Genomic DNA, 23,148 nt, shown 5'->3' on the forward strand with positions numbered 1-23,148 from the left:
CATCATGTTTTTATATCGATATTTATTGCATTATGGGCTGTTATTACACATTATGTCACAATACTTATGCCTATTCTCTCTTATTTTACAAGGTTTACATGAAGAGGGAGAATGCCGGCAGCTGGAATTCTGGGCTGGAAGAGGAGCAAATATTAGAGACCTATTCTAAACAGCTCCAAAAGTCCCGAAACTCCACGGGAGTCATTTTCAGAATATATAAAAAATATTGGGCGAAGGAAGAACCAGTGGGGGGCCACCCACCGTTCATGAAGGTGGGGGGCGCGCCCTACCCCCTAGGCGTGCCCCCTATCTCGTGGGCCCCCTGGCAGGCCTCCGGTGCCCATCTTCCGCTATATGAGGTCTTTCATCCAAGAAAAAATCATAAGAGAGCTCACGGGACGAAACTTTGCCGCGACGAGGTGGAACCTTGGCGGAACCAATCTAGGGCTCTGGCGGAGCTGTTCTGCTGGGGAAACATCCCTCCGGGAGGGGGAAATCGTCACCATCGTCATCACCATTGATCCTCTCATAGGGAGGGGGTCAATCTCCATCAACATCTTCACCAGCACCATCTCCTCTCAAACCCTAGTTCATCTCTTGTATCCAAACTTTGTCTCAAAACCTCAGATTGGTATATGTGGGTTACTAGTAGTGTTGATTACTCCTTGTAGTTGATGCTAGTTGGTTTATTCGGTGGAAAATCATATGTTCAGATCCTTTATGCATATTAATATCCCTCTGATTATGAACATGAATATGATTTGTGAGTAGTTACATTTGTTCCTGAGGACATAGGAGAAGTCTTGCTATAAGTTGTCATGTGAATTTGGTATTCGTTCGATATTTTGATGAGATGTATGTTCTCTCTCCTCTAGTGGTGTCATGTGAACGTCGACTACATGACACTATTGGGGAACGTAGTAATTTCGAAAATTTCCTACGCACACTCAAGATGATGGTGATGCATAGCAACGAGAGGGGAGAGTGTTGTCCACGTACCCTCATAGACCGAAAGCGGAAGCGTTAGCACAACACGGTTGATGTAGTCATATGTCTTCACGATCCGACCGATCCAAGTACCGAACGTATGACACCTCCGAGTTTAGCACACGTTCAGCTCGATGACATCCCGCGAACTCCGATCTAGCAGAGCTTCACGGGAGAGTTCCGTCAGCACGACAGCGTGATGACGATGATGATGTTGCTACCGACGCAGGCCCTCGCCTAAGCACCGCTACGATATGACCGAGGTGGAATATGGTGGAGGGGGGCACTGCACACGGCTGGGAGAGATCAACAGATCAACTTATGTGTCTAGAGGTGCCCCCCTGCCCCCGTATATAAAGGATGGAGGAGGGGAGGCCGGCCAGCCCCTAGGGCGCGCTAGAAGTGTGGAGTCCTACTAGGATTCCGTAGTCCTAGTAGGATTCCTCCTCCCACATGGAATAGAAAAAAGGGAAGGGAAAATGAGAAGGAAGGAAGGGGGCACCCCTTTCCCTAGTCCAATTCGGACCAGACCATGGGGAGGGGTGCAGCCACCTTTTGAGGCCTTTCTCTCCTTTCCCGTATGGCCCATTAAGGCCCAATACGAATTCCCGTAACTCTCCGGTACTCCGAAAAATACCCGAATCACTTGGAACCTTTCCGATGTCCGAATATAGTCGTCCAATATATTGATATTTACGTCTCGACCATTTCGAGACTCCTCGTCATGTCCCCGATCTCATCCGAGACTCTAAACTACCTTCAGTACATCAAATCACATAAACTCATAATACCAATCGTCACCGAACTTTAAGCGTGCGGACCCTATGGGTTCGAGAACTATGTAGACATGACCGAGACACGTCTCTAGTCAATAACCAATAGCGGAACCTGGATGCTCATATTGGCTCCCACATATTCTACGAAGATCTTTATCGGTCAAACCGCATAACAACATATATTGTTCCCTTCGTCATCGGTATGTTACTTGCCCAAGATTCGATCGTCGGTATCTCAATACCTAGTTCAATCTCATTACCGGCAAGTCTCTTTACTCGTTCCGTAGTACATCATCCCGCAACTAACTCATTAGTTACAATGCTTGCAAGGCTTATAGTGATGTGCATTACCGAGTGGGCTCAGAGATACCTCTCCGACAATCGGAGTGACAAATCCTAATCTCGGAATACGCCAACTCAACAAGTAACTTCAGAGACACCTGTAGAGCACCATTATAATCACCCAGTTACGTTGTGATGTTTCGTAGCACACAAAGTGTTCCTCCGGTAAACGGGAGTTTCATAATCTCATAGTCATAGGAACATGTATAAGTCATGAAGAAATCAGTAGCAACAAACTAAACGATCATAGTGCTAAGCTAATGGAATGAGTCAAGTCAATCACATCATTCTCCTAATGATGTGATCCCGTTAATCAAATGACAACTCATGTCTATGGCTAGGAAACTTAACCATCTTTGATTCAATGAGCTAGTCAAGTAGAGACATACTAGTGATACTCTGTTTGTCTATGTATTCACACATGTACTAAGTTTCCGGTTAATACAATTCTAGCATGAATAATAAACATTTATCATGAAATAAGGAAATAAATAATTACTTTATTATTGCCTCTAGGGCATATTTCCTTCAGTCTCCCACTTGCACTAGAGTCAATAATCTAGTTTACATCACGATGTGATTAACACCCGTAGTTCACATCGTTATGTGACCAACACCCAAAGTGTTTACTAGAGTCAATAATCTAGTTCACATCGGTATGTGATTAACACCCAAAGAGTACTAAGGTGTGATCATGTTTCGCTTGTGAGAGAAGTTTAGTCAACGAGTCTGCCACATTCAGATCCGTATGTATTTTGCAAATTTCTATGTCAACAATGCTCTGCACGGAGCTACTCTAGCTAATTGCTCCCACTTTCAATATGTATCTAGATAGAGACTTAGAGTCATCCGGATCAGTGTAAGAACTTGTATCGATGTAACCATTTACGACGAACCTTTTGTCACCTCCATAATCGAGAAACATGTCCTTATTCCACTAAGGATAATTTTTGACTACTGTCCTTTGATCTACTCCTAGATCACTATTGTACCCTCTTGCCAAACTCTTGGTGAGGTACACAATAGGTCTGGTACACAGGATAGCATACTTTATAGAACCTATGGCTGAGGCATAGGGAATGACTTTTCATTCTCTTTCTATTTTCTGTTGTGGTCGGGTTTTGAGTCTCTACTCAATTTCACACCTTTGTAACACAGGCAAGAACTCCTTCTTTGACTGTTCCATTTTGAACTAATTCAAAATCTTGTCAAGGTATGTACTCATTGAAAAAAACTTATCAAGCGTCTTGATCTATCTCTATAGATCTTGATGCTCAATGTGAAAGCAGCTTCATCGAGGTCTTTGTTTGAAAAAACTCTTTTCAAACACTCCTTTATGCTTTCCAGAAGATTCTACATTATTTCCGATCAACAATATGTCATTCACATATACTTATCAGAAATGCTGTAGTGCTCTGAGGGAGTCCTGGATTAGGGGGTATCCGGACAGCCGGACTATATCCTTTGGCCGGACTGTTGGACTATGAAGATACAAGATTGAAGACTTCGTCCCGTGTCCGGATGGGACTCTCCTTGGCGTGGAAGGCAAGCTTGGCAGTACGGATATGTATATCTCCTTCCTCGTAACCGACTCTGTGTAACCCTAGCCCCTCCGGTGTCTATATAAACCGGAGGGTTTAGTCCGTAGGACCAACAACAACAACAATCATACCATAGGCTAGCTTCTAGGGTTTAGCCTCTTCGATCTCGTGGTAGATCAACTCTTGTAATACTCATATCATCAAGATCAATCAAGCAGGAGTAGGGTTTTACCTCCATCAAGAGGGCCCGAACCTGGGTAAAAACATCGTGTCCCCCGTCTCCTGTTACCATCCGCCTAGACGCATAGTTCGGGACCCCCTACCCGAGATCACTTTCTTGTAAATACAGGCTTCACCGCAAGTCTGTATAAAACCATATGCTTTGATTACTTTATCAAAGCATATATTCCAACTCCGAGATGCTTGCACCAGTCCATAGATGGATCGCTGGAGCTTGCTCACTTTGTTAGCACCTTTTAGGATTGACAAAACCTTCTGTTGCATCATATACAACTCTTCTTTAAGAAATCCATTAAGGAATACAGTTTTGACATCCATCTGCCAGATTTCATGAAATGCGGCAACTGTTAACATGATTCAGACAAACTTTTAAGCATCGATACAAGTGAGAAAATCTCATCGTAGTCAACACCTTGAACTTGTCGAAAACATTTTGCGACAATTAGAGCTTTGTAGATAGTAACACTACTAACAGCGTCCCTCTTCCTCTTGAAGATCCATTTATTCTTAATGACTCACCAATCATCGGGAAAGTCAATCAAAGTCCATACTTTGTTCTCATACATGGATCCCATCTCAGATTTCATGGCCTCAACCCATTTCACGGAATCTGGGCTCATCATCGCTTCCTCATAGTTCGTAGGTTCGTCATGGTCTAGTAACATGAATTCCAGAAAGGATTACCATACCACTCTAGTCCGGACCATACTTTGGTTGTCCTACGAGGTTTGGTAGTAACTTGATCTGAAGTTTCATGATCATCATCATTAGGTTCCTTACTAATTGGTGTAGAGATCACCGGAACTGATTTCTGTGATGAACAACTTTCCAATTCGGGAAAAGGTACAATTACCTTATCAAGTTCTACATTCCTCCCACTCACTTCTTTCGAGAGAAACTCCTTCTCTAGAAAGGATCCAGTTTTAGCAACAAAGATCTTGCCTTTGGATCTGTGATAGAAGGTGTACCCAACAGTTTCCTTTGGGTATTCTATGAAGATACGTTTCTCTGATTTGGGTTCGAGCTTATCAAGTTGAAACTTTTTCAGATAAGCATCACAACCCCAAACTTTAAGAAACGACAGCTTAGGTTTCTAGCCAAACCATAGTTCATATGGTGTCATCTCAATGGATTTAGATGGTGCCCTATTTAATGTGAATGTAGCTGTCTCTAACGCATAACCCCAACATGATAGTGATAAATCGGTAAGAGACGTCATAGATCGCACCATATCTAATAAAGTACGGTTATGACGTTCGGACACACTATTATGCTATGGTGTTCCAGGTGGCGTGAGTTGAGAAACTATTTCACATTGTTTCAAATGAAGACCAAACTCGTAGCTCAAATATTCTCCTCCACAATCAGATCGCGGAAACTTTATTTTCTCATTACGATGATTTTCCACTTCACTCTGAAATTCTTTGAACTTTTCAAATGTTTCAGACTTATGTTTTATCAAGTAGATATACTCATATCTGCTCAAATCATCTATGAAGGTCAGAAAATAATGATACCCACCGCGAGCCTCAACACTCATCGAACCGCATACATCAGTATGTATTATTTCCAATAAGTCAGTTGCTCGCTCCATTGTTCCAGAGAACGAATTCTTAGTCATCTTGCCCATGAGGCATGGTTCGCAAGCATCAACTGATTCATAATCAAGTGATCCCGAAAACCCATCAGCATGGATTTTCTTCATGCGCTTTACACCAATATGACCTAAACGGCAGTGCCACAAATAAGTTGCACTATCATTATTAACTTTGCTTCTTTTGGCTTCAATATTATGAATATGTGTATCACTACGATCGAGATTCAATAAACCATTCACCTTGGGTGTATGACCATTGAAGGTTTTATTCATGCAGACAGAACAACAATTATTCTCTGACTTTAAATGAATAACCGTATTGCAATAAACATGATCAAATCATATTCGTGCTTAACGCAAACACCAAATAACATTTATTTAGGTTCAACACTAATCCCGAAAGTATAGGGAGTGTGCGATGATGATCATATCAATTCTGGAACCACTCCCAACACACATCATCACTTCACCCTTAACTAGTCTCTGTTCATTCTGCAACTCCCATTTCGAGTTACTAATCTTAGCAACTGAACTAGTATCAATTACTAAGGGGTTGCTATAAACACTAGTGAAGTACACATCAATAACATGTATATCAAATATACCTTTGTTCACTTTGCCATCCTTCTTATCCGCCAAATACTTGGGGCAGTTCTGCTTCTAGTGACCAGTCTCTTTGCAGTAGAAGCACTTAGTCTCAGGCTTAGGTCTAGGCTTGGGCTTCTTCACTTGAGCAGCAATATGCTTGCCGTTCTTCTTGAAGTTCCCCTTCTTCCCTTTGCCCTTTTCTTGAAACCAGTGGTCTTGTCAACCATCAACACTTGATGCTTTTCTTGATTTCTACCTTCGTCGATTTCAGCATCACGAAGAGCTTTGGGAATCGTTTCCATTATCCCTTGCATATTATAGTTCATCATGAAGTTCCAGTAACTTGGTGATAGTGACTAGAGAATTCTGTCAATCACTATCTTATCTGGAAGATTAACTCCCACTTGATTCAAGTGATTGTAGCACTCAGACATTCTGAGCACATGCTCACTAGCTGAGCTATTCTCCTCCATTTTGTAGGCAAAGTACTTGTCAAAGGTCTCATACCTTTTGAAATGTGCATGAGTCTGAAATACTAATTTCAACTCTTGGAACATCTTATTTTCTTCGTGGCGTTCAAAACATTTTTGAAGTCCCGGTTCTAAGCCGTAAAGCATGGTGCACTAAACTATCAAGTAGTCATCATACCGAGTTTTGCCAAACGTTTAGAACATTTGTATATGCTCCAACAATAGGTCCTTCACCTAGCGGTGCATCAAGGACATAATTCTTCTATGCAGCAATGAGGATAATCCTCAGATCACGGATCCAATCTGCATCATTTCTACTAACATCTTTCAATTTATTTTTCTCTAGGAACATATCGGAAATAAACGGGGAAGCTATGTGCGAGCTATTGATCTACAACATAGATATGCAAATACTATGAAGACTAAATTCATGATAAACTTAAGTTCAATTAATCATATTACTTAAGAACTCCCACTTAGATAGACATCCCTCTAATCATCTAAGTGATCACATGATCCCAATCATCTAAACCATGTCCGATCATCACGTGAGATGGAGTAGTTTTCAATGGTGAACATCACTATGTTGATCATATCTACTATATGATTCATGCTCGACCTTTCGGTCTCAGTGTTCCGAGGCCATATCTGCATATGCTAGGCTCGCCAAGTTTAACCCGAGTATTCTGCGTGTGCAAAACTGGCTTGCACCCGTTGTAGATGAACGTAGAGCTTATCACACCCTATCATCACGTGGTGTATCGGCACGACGAAGTTTGGCAATGGTGCATACTCAGGGAGAACACTTTTATCTTGAAATTTAGTGAGAGATCATCTTATAGTGCTACCGTCAATCAAAGCAAAATAAGATGCATAAAGGATAAACATCACATGCAATCAATATAAGTGATATGATATGGCCATCATCATTTTGTGCTTGTGATCTCCATCTCCGAAGCACCGTCATGATCACCATCGTCACCGGCGCGACACCTTGATCTCCATCGTAGCATCATTGTCGTCTTGCCAACTATTGCTTCTACGACTATCGCTACCGCTTAGTGATAAAGTAAAACATTACAGGGCGATTGCATTGCATACAATAAAGCGACAACCATATGGCTCCTGCCAGTTGCCGATAACTCGGTTAAAAACATGATAATCTCATACAATAAAATATAGCATCATGTCTTGACCATATCACATCACAACATGCCCTACAAAGACAAGTTAGACGTCCTCTACTTTGTTGTTGCAAGTTTTACGTGGCTGCTAGTGGTTGAGCAAGAACCGTTCTTACCTACGCATTGAAACCACAACGATAGTTCATCAAGTTAGTGCTGTTTTAACCTTCTCAAGGACCGGGCATAGCCACACTCGGTTCAACTAAAGTTGGAGAAACTGACACCCGCCAGTCACCTATGTGCAAAGCACGTCGATAGAACCACTCTCGCGTAAGCGTACGCGTAATGTCGGTCCGGGCCGCTTCATCCAACAATACCGCCGAACCAAAGTATGACATGCTGGTAAGCAGTATGACTTGTATCGCCCACAACTCACTTGTGTTCTACTCGTGCATTTAACATCTACGCATAAACCTAGCTTGGATGCCACTGTTGGGAACATAGTAATTTCAAAAATTTCCTACGCACACGCAAGATCATGGTGATGCATAGCAACGAGAGGGGAGAGTGTTGTCCATGTACCCTTGTAGAACAAAAGCGGAAGCGTTAGCACAACGAGGTTGACATAGTCGTACGTCTTCACGATCCGACCGATCCAAGTACCGAACGTACGGCACCTCCGAGTTCAGCACACGTTCAACTCGATGACGTCCCGCGAACTCCGATCCAGCAGAGCTTCACGGGAGAGTTCCGTCAGCACGACGGCGTGATGATGGTGATGATGTTGCTACCGACGCAGGGCTTCGCCTAAGCACCGCTACGATATGACCGAGGTGAAATTTGGTGGAGGGGTGCACCGCACACGGCTGGGAGAGATCAACATATCAACTTGTGTGTCTAGAGGTGCCCCCGTCCCCCGTATATAAAGGATGGAGGAGGGGAGGCCGGCCAGCCCCTAGGGCACGCCAGAAGTGTGGAGTCCTACTAGGACTCCTTAGTCCTTGTAGGATTCCTCCTCGCACATGGAATAAGAAAAAGGGAAGGGAAAAGGAGAAGGAAGGAAGGGGGCGCCCCTTTCCCTAGTCCAATTCGGACCAGACCATGGGGAGGGGTGCGGCCACCTTTTGATGCCTTTCTCTCCTTTCCCGTATGGCCCATTAAGGCCCAATACGAATTCACGTAACTCTCCGGTACTCCGAAAAATACCCGAATCACTTGGAACCTTTCCGAGGTCCGAATATAGTCGTCCAATATATCGATCTTTACGTCTCGACCATTTTGAGACTCCTCATCATGTCCCCGATCTCATATGGGACTCCGAACTACCTTCGGTACATCAAATCACATAAACTCATAATACCAATCGTCACCGAACTTTAAGCGTGCGGACCCTACGGGTTCGAGATCTATGTAGACATGACCGAGACACGTCTCCGGTCAATAACCAATAGTGCAACCTTGATGCTCATATTGGCTCCCACATATTCTACGAAGATCTTTAATGGTCAAACCAAATAACAATGTACATTGTTCCCTTTGTCATCGGTATGTTACTTGCCCGAGATTCGATCGTCGGTATCTCAATACCTAGTTCAATCTCGTTACCGGCAAGTCTCTTTACTCGTTCCGTAATACATCATCCAGCAACTAACTCATTAGTTACAATGCTTGCAAGGCTTATAGTGATGTGCATTACCGAGTGGGCCCAGAGATACCTCTCCGACAATCGGAGTGACAAATCCTAATCTCGAAATACACCAACTCAACAAGTACCTTCAGAGACACCTGTAGAGCACCTTTATAATCACCCAGTTACGTTGTGGCGTTTGGTAGCACACAAAGTGTTCCTCCAGTAAATGGAGTTGCATAATCTCATAGTCATAGGAACATGTATAAGTCATGAAGAAAGAAGTAGCAACAAACTAAACAATCATTGTGCTAAGCTAATGGAATGGGTCAAGTCAATCACATCATTCTCCTAATGATGTGATCCCGTTAATCAAATGACAACTCATGTCTATGGCTAGGAAACTTAACCATCTTTGATTCAACAAGCTAGTCAAGTAGAGACATACTAGTGACACTCTGTTTGTCTATGTATTCAGACATGTAGTAAGTTTCCGGTTAATACAATTCTAGCATGAATAACAAACATTTATCATGAAATAAGGAAATAAATAATTACTTTATTATTGCCTCGAGGGAAAATTTCCTTCAGACACTTCACCATTGTTTGGGCCTAGGGGAAGGCATTGGGAAATAATAAGTAGATGCTGGGTTGCTAGAGTGACAGAAGCTTAAATCCTAGTTTATGCATTGCTTCGTAAGGGGCTGATTTGGATCCATATGTTTCATGCTATGGTTAGTGTCGGTGTCAAAACCGGCGGATCTCGGGTAGGGGGTCCCGAACTGTGCGTCTAGGATCGATGGTAACAGGAGGCATGGGACATGATGTTTACCCAGGTTCAGGCCCTCTTGATGGAGGTAAAACCCTACGTCCTGCTTGATTAATATTGATGATATGGGTAGTACAAGAGTAGATCTACCACGAGATCAGAGAGGCTAAACCCTAGAAGCTAGCCTATGGTATGATTGTTGTCTCTTTCAATCGACTAGTCTGGCCTCGGTTTATATAATGCACCAGAGGCCTAGGATAACAAGAGTCCTAGCCGAATACGCCAGTGGGGTGGAGTCCTTATCTTGATCGCCAAGTCTTGTGGAATCTTCCTTGTATGCGGCAGCTGTCCGAACTGGCCCATGAGTATGCGGCCATGGGGGTCCTCGGCCCAATCCAGGTGATCGGGAGACAATGTGATGAGTACCCCCTAGTCCAGGACACCGTCAGTAGCCCCCTGAACCGGTCTTCAAGTTAGGGACGCTCCTCGATTCTTCCGAACTGTTCTTCATCTTTGGTTGACGGTCTTGAAAACTGGTTCAACAAATCTTCTCATCTTCGATCTTGAGGATCGCCGAAATGCATTTGAGTTTATACGCCGGGTATCCGAGGAGCCCCTTTAAGTTTCCGGCCTTTATCAATGCCTTGTTATTTTTACGCCACACCTTGGGTTTGAAGTTGTTCCCGGGAGGCAGTGTCCTCTTGCGTCCGAGCTCTAACGCCGGACTGCATTCGAGGTATCTTTTGCGGCCGAGCACCAATGCCGGACCGCTTCCGAGCTCCAACGCCGGAATGTATCTGAGCTCCAATGTCGGACTATGTCCAAGCTCCAACGCCGGACTGTATCCGAGCTCCAACGCCGGACTATATCTGAGGTGTCATATCACCTTGGTTCAAAAAAGTTGAAGGAGTTTAGCCGAGCTTAATGCCGGAAATGCCCTCTATGGAGCCAACCACTAGCGCCCGAGCTTTATGCCGGACTGCTTCCGAGGTGGTGCACCACCCCGACTGTGGGCCAATTTTTTGCCAATATTTTTCTTCGGTGCAATTTATTCTCTGCCGAGATATATAGCCAGTAGCCCTCAAGGTGTGTATCGGTCTAAAACCCGAGATGCACCTGAAGGATGACGTAAGACCGCTGATCCTAGTAGCCGCTGAGACTCAGGTTGATTTGCAAAATCGGCCTGAGGATCAAGTCCAAGCTCGGCAGAATACTTCGGGACACTAAAAGCGGCTTGCTCAGTCCTCGAGACTCAGGTTGGGTGCGGCCAACCAACCTGAGGATCAAAATCTCCTCGGAAACTATATTGCACATAAAATTTTCTGCATTGGACAGGCAATGCAGTAGCCCCCGAGACACTGGTCGGGTGGCAACACCAGATCAGGGGATCGATGTGCCCCTTTAATATTTGTAAATAATAAGCCCGAAGCCCAGTAGCCCCCGAGCCTTAATACGGGCATGAGTGGCCGAATTAAGGATCAATATCCATAGTAAAATCACAAATTATGTGTAATGACTCTATGTATCCGAGTACTTTACGTCATTAATGCTCAGATCCGCATTGTACAAAACTTTGTTGACCGACCATCGGCTTCCACCTCCTCGGCCAGTAGCCGAGGAGTGTTTGTCCTACTTTATAAAGCCTTTATGAGGGCAAAGATTTACAACAAACAAGGCAATCTGGCCATACGGTTTTATAAACAAAGGTACCCAGAGAGTTATATCACTGTTTAACAGAAGAAATGTCTTCCAAAGAAAATAGTCCCGCTATCGGTTCCTTTCTTCTGGTTGTCATGCTAAGCATGATCATTAAACTCTAATGTAAGAGCAAAATATTGAGGATTTAGTTTGGGAGGCCAGTTAATAGCCCCCGGTAGTGTTCGGCGATAGTCGGGGTCAAGCCGTAAACACTTCGGCCAATGTTATGAACGGCCCATCATTTAACATAGTCATCGGATCGCTGACCAGTTTACGCTTATTGTGAAAGTCAGTTTTCGGCTTTCTCCACTGAGGTGCTTAACCATGTGAGCTGGAAGCACAATCGCAGTGGTTCTCCCTTTGCACGCCTAGCCGAACAAAACAGAACATAGGAAGCAAGTGCAGGAGCCGGGCAACCCAACTATTGACCGAAGACACAATTCAAAACCGATGCATATATAGCAATATCTGAGAATGTTTTTGCCGAATCCCTAAAGGTGTCCGGCGTTGCACTACGAGACTAATGCTGGAAAAGCACAAATAGTTTAAAAGTGCCAAAAAGCTTGGAAAACCAAGAAACGTGAGTAAAAACATGACGTCCGAACAATATCAAGTGTTCGGTGCCAATCCGAAAGTTGGTCTTAGAAAAAAGAAGTGCTTCTATCATGCTTTAACATGATACATCCTATCTCAAGACTTCGAGCGGGTCAGCCTACGGCTTCAACCTCCTATCCCGAGGGCGGAGTACTTCTCATCAGGCCAGTTTAGCAAACTAAACTCTAGCGGCTTTGAGAGAGAAATTAGGCTCCCCGGCTAGTGACCGCAAACTCGTGTCGAAAAAAGGAGTGATAAATAATAATAAAACTTTGCAACGACTAAGAAGAAGAACACTTATTATAAAACGGCTCAAATAAACTTAAGAGCCCCCAAGTGACTTGGGTAGAAGAATGATTGCATGTACCGAAGTACTTATATCATATCTATGTTCAACCGAACTTTAAACGCGTCTTAACCGACCGTCAGCCTCTCCCTCTTCGGTCAAGGACCGAAAAGTGTTATGTACTCCATCGGTCGAGAATATCGACGGTGTTTCCAATAACCAGGCAATCAGGCCATAAGGCTGTAACAAACAAAGCGCGCTCAGGGAACTTATGCTATATTACCGTGAAGTGTAAGAAGCATCTTTGAAGAAAATAGTACCCCCACCGATACCTTTCTTCGGTGCTCATTGTTATTATGAGACTTGTGCAATAGATTTTTTGTACTCATGAGTTCCGTTGTGTGCCGACCATCATTGAAAACTATAAGAGCGCTAGCTTTCGGCTTCACCCAGTTTGAGGTCCGGCTCGGTTGACCCGATCGTGACAATCGCAGAGGTGCTCCCTTTACTCCCTAGCCGAACAATCGGGAACGTAGGGGTAAACACAGGAGCGAGGCAACCCAGCTTGCAAATCGCTTAAGTCAATATGGTGCATATTGTGGCGTAATACACGAACAAGGAACGAAGCCGTACAAGTATAATCATATGCAACAGGAAAAGCTTCATAAAGGAAGCCCCCAAGTAAATGGGGTATTTGAATTTATGTGTCACAAACAAAGTTTGGACAAGGAAATTTTTTACAAGCAACTTTTTTTCAAAAAAGTATAATGCTTGGTCGAACCGAGCACAAGTTAGAAATTAAAGCTTTGAGCATGAAAGCGACTTAGCTGGTTAATGTGTTCGGTATTGATGACGCGGTCCGAGCTTGATGCGGGGCAAGGTTCCATCCCCCAAGCTGGTCCCGAGGTGGCGGAGCGGAGAGCTCGACACGCCGAAGTGGTGACATAGCACGGTCAATGCAGACCGGCAGAGTGACGCCGAAGTCCCCGGATCATTTTTCTGTGCACAAAAAATAGTGCCAACCGGAGATAATAGTAATAATGATAATTAAAAAAACGTTGCATAATAAATAATTTATGCAAAGTGAGTAATAAAAGAAATATGGCCTGGCGCCGAAGTCAATGGCGATGCAGGGCGTCGGCGTGATGTAGTAAAGGCGTGGCAAAGCCTGAATTCATAGGTCAGTCCGAGCTCCGGATGCGGCGTTCACCGGACTATGTACAGAAATTGATCGAACCACCACGCGACCTCGTTAATGCGGTCACCATTTGATAGACCTATGTACATATCATGGACAAATCAGAGTAATAATTCCTTGGGAAAAATGAACCCAAACAAGCAAAAAATACTGGGATTAATAGTACTTGATTTATTTGTTGTAGCAATCCGAAGGAAGATGATTCCCAAAATTGGGACTCGCTCCGCACACCCATTGCCTGATGGGCGATAAATCGACGGCAGGGGAATGCTGGTAAAGGTTGACTCGCCGAGGCAAAGCCGTCGGCCCAGCTAACGTGACGGAGCTGGTCGGCTAGTGACGCCGAAGCGTCCGGAGTAGGTTGATGAAGAGATGGCGAAGCCTCCGGTCCAGCCGAAATGTCGAAGTAGGTCAGCGTGATGGACACCAGCTTGAAGAAGCAATAGTGCGGCCCTGTCGATGCAGGTCGTGACGTGGTCGATGCCGGCTTGATGAAGCGACCGTGCGGCGATGCCGGTATGCCCGCTCCGTGTAATCCGTGGGGCGGAGATGTTGATGATGATTTATCCTTCGTGATGCCAGACTCTTGTTCGGCTTGCCGAGATGATGATCCGAAGAAGTTGAGCTCGGCTAAAGTGATGACGTGTCTAGCGCAGGTCGGCAGCCGTGGAGTAATATTGCCGGACTGGTTTGACACCAGCATAATGTTGAAGATCATGTTCAAAAGATCTTAAAGTTAGTGGGGTGTGTTCGGGAACAAAACACAATACCCCATACAAAACTTCCTTCAAAAGGGATGTCCGAAATCCCGTTCATAAAAAAGATGAACTCGGGTCGGATTCGTTTTCGCGCAGAAAATAGATCCGAAAAGTGATGCACTAATCGGAAGGTACCCGGAGTTTGGACGGTCAGATGGAGATGAAATTTTAAGGGGTGGTAGATATAGGAATTCCACAGCCGATCAACGGTTGGATCTTCCAAAGGACGTCCGAGCTAGAAGCTGGACACCACGCCCTAAACTCATCCAAATTCCCATCCAGATTTGACAGGGCTCCGGTATATCGTGGATTGCCAGAGATTCCTCCATCGGAACTCGACGAAATTTTCCAGGGTTGTTATAGACCCAATTCCGCACAATTCCGCCAAAGCGATCGTCAAAGCGATACTCGAGGAGGTGGTGGCGGTAGATACGAGTTTGCTGTCCAAAAAAAACAGCACGGTCGCTTGAGGGCAATGTTGACGTTGAGCCCCCAAGCTCCATAGATAATTCCTCCGTGATCTTGATAGAGATCGGAGTTGATGTTTGATGAAGGCCCTCGTCCGAACATGGTGATCCGAACACGGGGCGCAATTCTTGGTCGAACCAAGGTGACTAGTCGAACTGGTGAGGAAGACGCCGAAGTCGCAGTTGATCTGCAGGCGAGCCATCGATCCTTTTGTCGATCACACGGCGGAACTCTCAATAAAAGCACCAATGTCGGTGTCAAAACTGGCGGATCTCGGGTAGGGGGTCCCGAACTGTGCGTCTAGGATCGATGGTAACAGGAGGCATGGGACACGATGTTTACCCAGGTTCAGGCCCTCTTGATGGAGGTAAAACCCTACGTCCTGCTTGATTAATATTGATGATATGAGTAGTACAAGAGTAGATCTACCACGAGATCAGAGAGGCTAAACCCTAGAAGCTAGCCTATGGTATGATTGTTGTCTCTTTCTATCGACTAGTCTGGCCTCAGTTTATATAATGCACCAGAGGCCTAGGATAACAAGAGTCCTAGCCGAATACGCCGGTGGGGTGGAGTCCTTATATTGATCGCCAAGTCTTGTGGAATCTTCCTTGTATGCGGCAGCTGTCCGAACTGGCCCATGAGTATGCGGCCATGGGGGTCCTCGGCCCAATCCAACTGATCGGGAGACAATGTGATGAGTACCCCCTAGTCCAGGACACCGTCAGTTAGGTTTACCATAATACTTCTTTTGTAGTTGCGGATGCTTGCAAGAAGGGTTAATCAGAAGTGGGATGCTTTTCCAAGGAAGGGCAGTACCCAAGCACCAGTCCACCCACATATCAAATTATCAAAGTACCAAACGCAAAACTAGCTTGACGATAATTCCCATGTGTCCTCGGAAGCGATTTCCTTTATATAAGAATTTGTCCAGGCTTGTCCTTTGCTACAAAAAGGATTGGGCCATCTTGCTGCACCTTGTTACTTTTATTACTTGTTACCCGTTAGAAATTACCTTATCACAAAACTATCTGTTATCGATAATTTCAGTACTTGCAGAGAATACCTTACTGAAAACTGGTTATCATTTCCATCTGCTCCTCGTTGGGTTCGACACTCTTACTTATCGAAAGGACTACGATAGATCCCCTATACTTGTGGGTCATCAAGACTCTTTTCTTGCGCCATTGTCGGGTAGTGAAGCGCCTTTGGTAAGTGGAATTTTGTAAGCAAAAAATTATATAGTGTGCTGAAATTTTCTGTCACTTGTTACTATGGAACATAATCCTTTGAGGGGCTTGTTCGGGGTATCTTCTCCCCGACCAGTAGAGAAAAGAGTTGCTCATCAACCTACTGAAAATGTTTACTTTGAAATTCCTTCGGGTATGATAGAGAAACTGCTAGCTAATCCTTTTACAGGTGATGGAACATTACATCCTCAAGAAGAAGGTCTTCCCTTTATCTTTGAAGGTAAAGGCATTGACATGGTTTAGGCTATGTGATGATATGGGATCGTGGAACTACAACCAATTGAAATTGGAATTTCATCAGAAGTTTAATCCTATGCATCTTGTTCATCGTGATCGTAATTGTATGTATAATTTTTGGCCTCACGAAGGAGAAAGCATTGCTCAAGCTTGGGGTAGGCTTAAGTCAATGTTTTATTCACGCCCCAATCATGAGCTCTCAAGAGAAATTACTATCCAAAATTTGTATGCTCGGCTTTCCCTTGATAATCGCTCCATGCTCGATAGTTCTTGTACTGGTTCTTTTATGATGAAGACTATTGAATTCAAATGGGATTTATTGGAAAGAATCAAACACAACTCTGAAGATTGGGATCTTGACTAAGTTAAGGAGTCAGGTATAATACCTAAGTTTGATTGTGTTAAATCTTTTATCGATACCGATGCTTTCCGTGAATTTAGCACTAAATATGGACTTGACTATGAGATAGTAGCTTCTTTCTGTGAATCCTTTGCTACTCATGTTGATCTCCCTAAGGAGAAGTGGTTTAAATATAATCCTCCCATTGAAGTAAAAGTAGTTGCACCTATTAAAGCTGAAGAAAAGACTATCACTTATAATGTTGATCCTGTTGTTCCTGCTGCTTATATTGAGAAACCACCTTTCCCTGTTAGAATAAAGGATCACGCTAAAGCTTCAACTGTGGGTTGTAAGAGTAATATTAGAACACCTACACCCTCTGAGCAAATTAAAGTTGAACCTAGTATTGCTATGGTTAAAGATCTCTTGGCCGATAATATCTATGGGCATGTTATTTACTTCTATGATGAAGTGGCTAGAATTGCTAGACCTAACACTAAAAATAAACATAGACCTGTAGTAGGCATGCCTGTTATTTCTGTTAAAATAGGAGATCATTGCTATCATGGCTTATGTGATATGGGTGCTAGTGCAAGTGCAGTACCTCATTCCTTATACAAAGAAATTATGCATGATATTGCACCTGCTGAGATACAGGAAATTGATGTTACAATTAAGCTTGCCAATAGAGACACTATTTCACCAGTTGGGACTGTTAGAGATGTTGAAGTCTTGTGTGGGAAAGTTAAATATCCTGCTGATTTTCTTGTTCTTGGTTCCCCACAAGATAACTTTTGTCCCATTATATTTTGTAGACCCTTCTTGAATACTGTTAATGCTAGGATAGATTGCAAAACAGATGTTGTTACTATTGGTTTGGGGGATATGTCTCATGAGTTTAATTTTGCTAAATTTCGTAGACAACCCCATGATAAAGAATTGCCGAGTAAAGATGAAATTATTGATCTTGCTTCAATTGCAGTGCCTCCTAATGATCCTTTAGAACAATATTTGTTCGACCATGAAAATGATATGTCTATGAATGAAAGAAGGGAAATAGATGAAGTATTCTTTAAACAGGGACCTATTTTGAAACACAACTTGCCTGTTGAAATCCTAGGGGATCCTCCTCCACCCAAGGGTGATCCCGTGTTTGAGCTTAAACCATTACCTGATACTCTAAAATATGCTTATGTTGATGAGAAAAAGATATATCCTGTTATTATTAGTGCTAACCTTTCAGAGCATGAAGAAAAGAAATTATTGAAAACTCTGAAGAAGAACCGTGCTGCTATTGGATATACTCTTGATGATCTTAAGGGCATTAGTCCCACTCTATGCCAGCACAAAATAAAATTGGAGAAAGACGTGAAACCGGTTGTTGATCACCAACGACGGTTAAATCCTAAGATGAAAGAACTGGTAAGAAAAGAAATACTAAAGCTCCTGGAGGCAGTTATAATTTATCCCGTTGCTGATAGTCAGTGGGTATGTCCTGTCCATTGTGTCCCTAAGAAGGGAGGTATTACTGTTGTTCCCACTAGTAGAAAAAGGGTCAAACGTGAAGCACATTAGTGCCGGTTTGAATTTGAGCCGGCATTAATGTGTGCATTGAAGGAAATATGCCCTAGAGGCAATAATAAAGTTATCATTTATTTCCTTATATCATGATAAATGTTTATTATTCATGCTAGAATTGTATTAACCAGAAACATAATACATGTGTGAATACATAGAAAAACAGAGTGTCACTAGTATGCCTCTACTTGACTAGCTCGTTAATCGAAGATGGTTATGTTTCCTAACCATGAACAAAAGAGTTGTTATTTGATTAACGGGATCACATCATTAGAAGAATGATGTGATTGACATGACCCATTCCATTAGCTTAGCACCTGATCGTTTAGTATATTGCTATTGCTTTCTTCATGACTTATACATGTTCCTATAACTATGAGATTATGCAACTCCCGTTTGCCGGAGGAACACTTCGTGTGCTACCAAACGTCACAACGTAAATGGGTGATTATAAAGGAGCTCTACAGGTGTCTCCGAAGGTACATGTTGGGTTGGCGTATTTCGAAATTAGGATTTGTCACTCCGATTGTCGGAGAGGTATCTCTGGGCCCTCTCGGTAATGCACATCACATAAGCCTTGCAAGCATTGCAACTAATGAGTTAGTTGTGAGATGATGTATTACGGAATGAGTAAAGAGACTTGCCAGTAACGAGATTGAACTAGGTATTAAGATACCGACGATCGAATCTCGGGCAAGTAACATACCGATGACAAAGGGAACAACGTATGTTGTTATGCGGTCTGACCGATAAAGATCTTTGTAGAATATGTAGGAGCCAATATGAGCATCTAGGTTCCGCTATTGGTTATTGACCGGAGACGTGTGTCGGTCATGTCTACATTGTTCTCGAACCCGTAGGGTCCGCACGCTTAAGGTTTCGATGATAGTTATATTATGAGTTTATGAGTTTTGATGTACCGAAGGAGTTCGGAGTCCCGGATGAGATCGAGGACATGACGAGGAGTCTCGAAATGGTCAAGACGTAAAGATCGATATATTGGACGACTATATTCGGACATCGGAAAGGTTCCGAGTGGTTCGGGTATTTTTCGGAGTACCGGGGAGTTACGGGAATACGAGGGAAGAAGTATATGGGCCTTATTGGGCTTTAGGGGAGAGGAAGAGGCAGCCGTGCGCCCCCCCATTGACTAGTCCGAATTGGACTAGGGGGAGGGGCGGCGCCCCCTCCTTCCTTCTCTTCCCTCTTCCCCTTCCTTGTCTCCTACTCCTACTACTTGGAAGGACTCCTAGTTGGACTAGGAAAGGGGGAATCCTACTCCCGGTGGGAGTAGGACTCCCCTAGGGCGCGCCATAGAGAGGGCCGGCCCTCCCCTCCTCCACTCCTTTATATACGGGGGCAGGGGGCACCCCATAGACACAGAAGTTGATCTTCGTGATCATTCTCTTAGCCGTGTGCGGTGCCCCCCTCCACCATAATCCTCGATAATATTGTAGCGGTGCTTAGGCGAAGCCCTGCGACGGTAGTACATCAAGATCGTCACCACGCCGTCGTGCTGACAGAACTCTTCCCTGACACTTTGCTGGATCGGAGTCCGGGGATCGTCATCGAGCTGAACGTGTGCTAGAACTCGGAGGTGTCGTAGTTTCGGTGCTTGATCGGTCGGTCCGAGAAGACGTACGACTACATCAACCGTGTTGTCATAACGCTTCCGCTTTCGGTCTACGAGGGTACGTGGACAACACTCTCCCCTCTCGTTGCTATGCATCACCATGATTTTGCGTGTACGTAGGAAAATTTTGAAATTGCTACGTTCCCCAACAGTGGCATCAGAGCCTAGGTTTTATGTGTTGATATTATTTGCACGAGTAGAACACAAGTGAGTTGTGGGCGATATAAGTCATACTGCTTACCAGCATCTCATACTTTGGTTCGGCGGTATTGTTGGATGAAGCGGCCTGGACCGACATTACGCGTACGCTTACGCGAGACTGGTTCTACCGACGTGCTTTGCACACAGGTGGCTTGCGGGTGTCAGTTTCTCCAACTTTAGTTGAACCGAGTGTGGCTACGCCGGGTCCTTGCGAAGGTTAAAACAGCACCAACTTGACAAACTATCGTTGTGGTTTTTTATGCGTAGGTTAGAACGGTTCTTGCTAAGCCCGTAGCAGCCACGTAAAACTTGCAACAACAAAGTAGAGGACGTCTAACTTGTTTTTGCAGGGCATGTTGTGATGTGATATGGTCAAGACGTGATGAGATATAAGTTGTTATATGAGATGATCATGTTTTGTTGAAGTTATCGGCAACTGGCAAAATCCTTATGGTTGTCTCTCTATTGCATAAGATGCAAGCGCCCAATAATTGCTTTACTTTATCGCTATGCGATAGCAATAGTTGCAAGAGCAATTGTTGGCGAGACGACCACGTGACGACAGATTGATATAGATCAAGATGATGGAGATCATGGTGTCATGCCGGTGACGATAGAGATCATGACAGTACTTTGGAGATGGAAATCAAAGGCGCAAGATGATGATGGCCATATCATGTCACATATTTTGATTGCATATATGATGTTTATCTTTTATACATATTATTTTGCTTAGTTTGACGGTAGCATTTTGAGATGATCTCTCACTAATTATCAAGAAGTGTTCTCCCTGAGTATGCACCATTTCGAAAGTTCTTCGTGCTGAGACACCACGTGATGATCGGGTGTGATAGGCTCTATGTTCAAATACAACGGGTGGAAAACAGTTGCACACGCGGAATACTCAGGTTAAACTTGACGAGCCTAGCATATACAGATATGGCCTCGGAACACGGAGACCGAAAGGTCGAACGTGAATCATATAGTAGATATGATCAACATAGCGATGTTCACCATTGAAAACTACTCCATCTCACGTGATGATCGGACATGGTTTAGTTGATTTGGATCACGTGATCACTTAGATGACTAGAGAGATGTCTGTCTAAGTGGGAGTTCTTAAGTAATATGATTAATTGAACTTAAATTTATCATGAACTTAGTCCTGGTAGTATTTTTGCAAATCATGTTGTAGATCAATAGCTCACGTTGTTGCTTCCCTGTGTTTATTTTGATATGTTCCTAGAGAAAATTGTGTTGAAAGATGTTAGTAGCAATGATGCGGATTGGATCCGTGATCTGAGGTTTATCCTCATTGCTGCACAGAAGAATTATGTCCTTGATGCACCGCTAGGTGACAGACCTATTGCAGGAGCAGATGCAGACGTTATGAACGTTTGGCTAGCTAAATATGATGACTACTTGATAGTTTAGTGCACCATGCTTAACGGCTTAGAATCGGGACTTCAAAGATGTTTTGAACATCAGGGACCATATGAGATGTTCCAGGAGTTGAAGTTAATATTTCAAGCAAATACCCGAGTTGAGAGATATGAAGTCTCCAACAAGTTCTATAGCTAAAAGATGGAGGAGAATCGCTCAACTAGTGAGCATGTGCTCAGATTGTCTGGGTACTACAATCGCTTGAATCAAGTGGGAGTTAATCTTCCAGATAAGATAGTGATTGACAGAATTCTCTAGTCACCATCACCAAGTTAGTAGAACTTCGTGATGAACTATAGTATGCAAGGGATGAAGAAAACGACTCCCGAGCTTTTCATGATGATGAAATCGATGAAGGTAGAAATCAAGAAAGAGCATCAAGTGTTGATGGTTGACAAGATCACTAGTTTCAAGAAAAGGGCAAAGGAAAAAAGGGGAACTTCAAGAAAAACAGCAAGCAAGTTGCTGCTCAATTGAAGAAGCCCAAGTCTGGTCCTAAGCCTGAGACTAAGTGCTTCTACTGCAAAGGGACTGGTCACTTGAAGCGGAACTACCCCAAGTGATTGGCGGATAAGAAGGATGGCAAAGTGAACATAAGTATATTTGATATACATGTTATTGATGTGTACTTTACTAGTGTTTATAGCAACCCCTCAGTATTAGATACTAGTTCAGTTGCTAAGATTAAGTAACTTGAAATGGGAGTTGCAGAATAAACAGAGACTAGTTAAGGGTGAAGTGACGATGTGTGTTGGAAGTGGTTCCAAGATTGATATGATCATCATCGCACACTCCCTATACTTTCAGGATTAGTGTTGAACCTAAATAAGTGTTATTTGGTGTTTGCATTGAGCATGAATATGATTTGATCATGTTTATTGTAATACAGTTATTCATCTAAGTAAGAGAATAAATTGTTGTTCTATTTACATGAATAAAACCTTATATGGTTACACACCCAATGAAAATGGTTCATTGGATCTCGATCGTAGTGATACACATATTCATAATATTGAAACCAAAAGATGCAAAGTTAATAATGATAGTGCAACTTATTTGTGGCACTGTCGTTTGGGTTATATTGGTGTGAAGCACATGAAGAAACTCCATGCTGATGGGATTTTGGAATCACTTGATTGTGAATCACTTGGTGCTTGCGAACCATGCATGCCTTATGGGCAAGATGACTAAAGACTCCGTTCTCCGAAACAATGGAGCGAGAAACAGATTTGTTGGAAATCATACATACTGATGTATGCAGTCCGATGAATATTAAAGCTCACGACAAGTATCATTATTTTCTGACCTTCACAGATGATTTAAGCAGATATGAGTATATCTACTTGATGAAACATAAGTCTGAAAAAGTTCAAAGTATTTCAGAGTGAAGTAGAAAATCATCG

The sequence above is a fragment of the Triticum urartu genome, chromosome 5, assembly GCF_003073215.2.
Source record: "Triticum urartu cultivar G1812 chromosome 5, Tu2.1, whole genome shotgun sequence".
Lineage (NCBI taxonomy): Eukaryota > Viridiplantae > Streptophyta > Magnoliopsida > Poales > Poaceae > Triticum > Triticum urartu.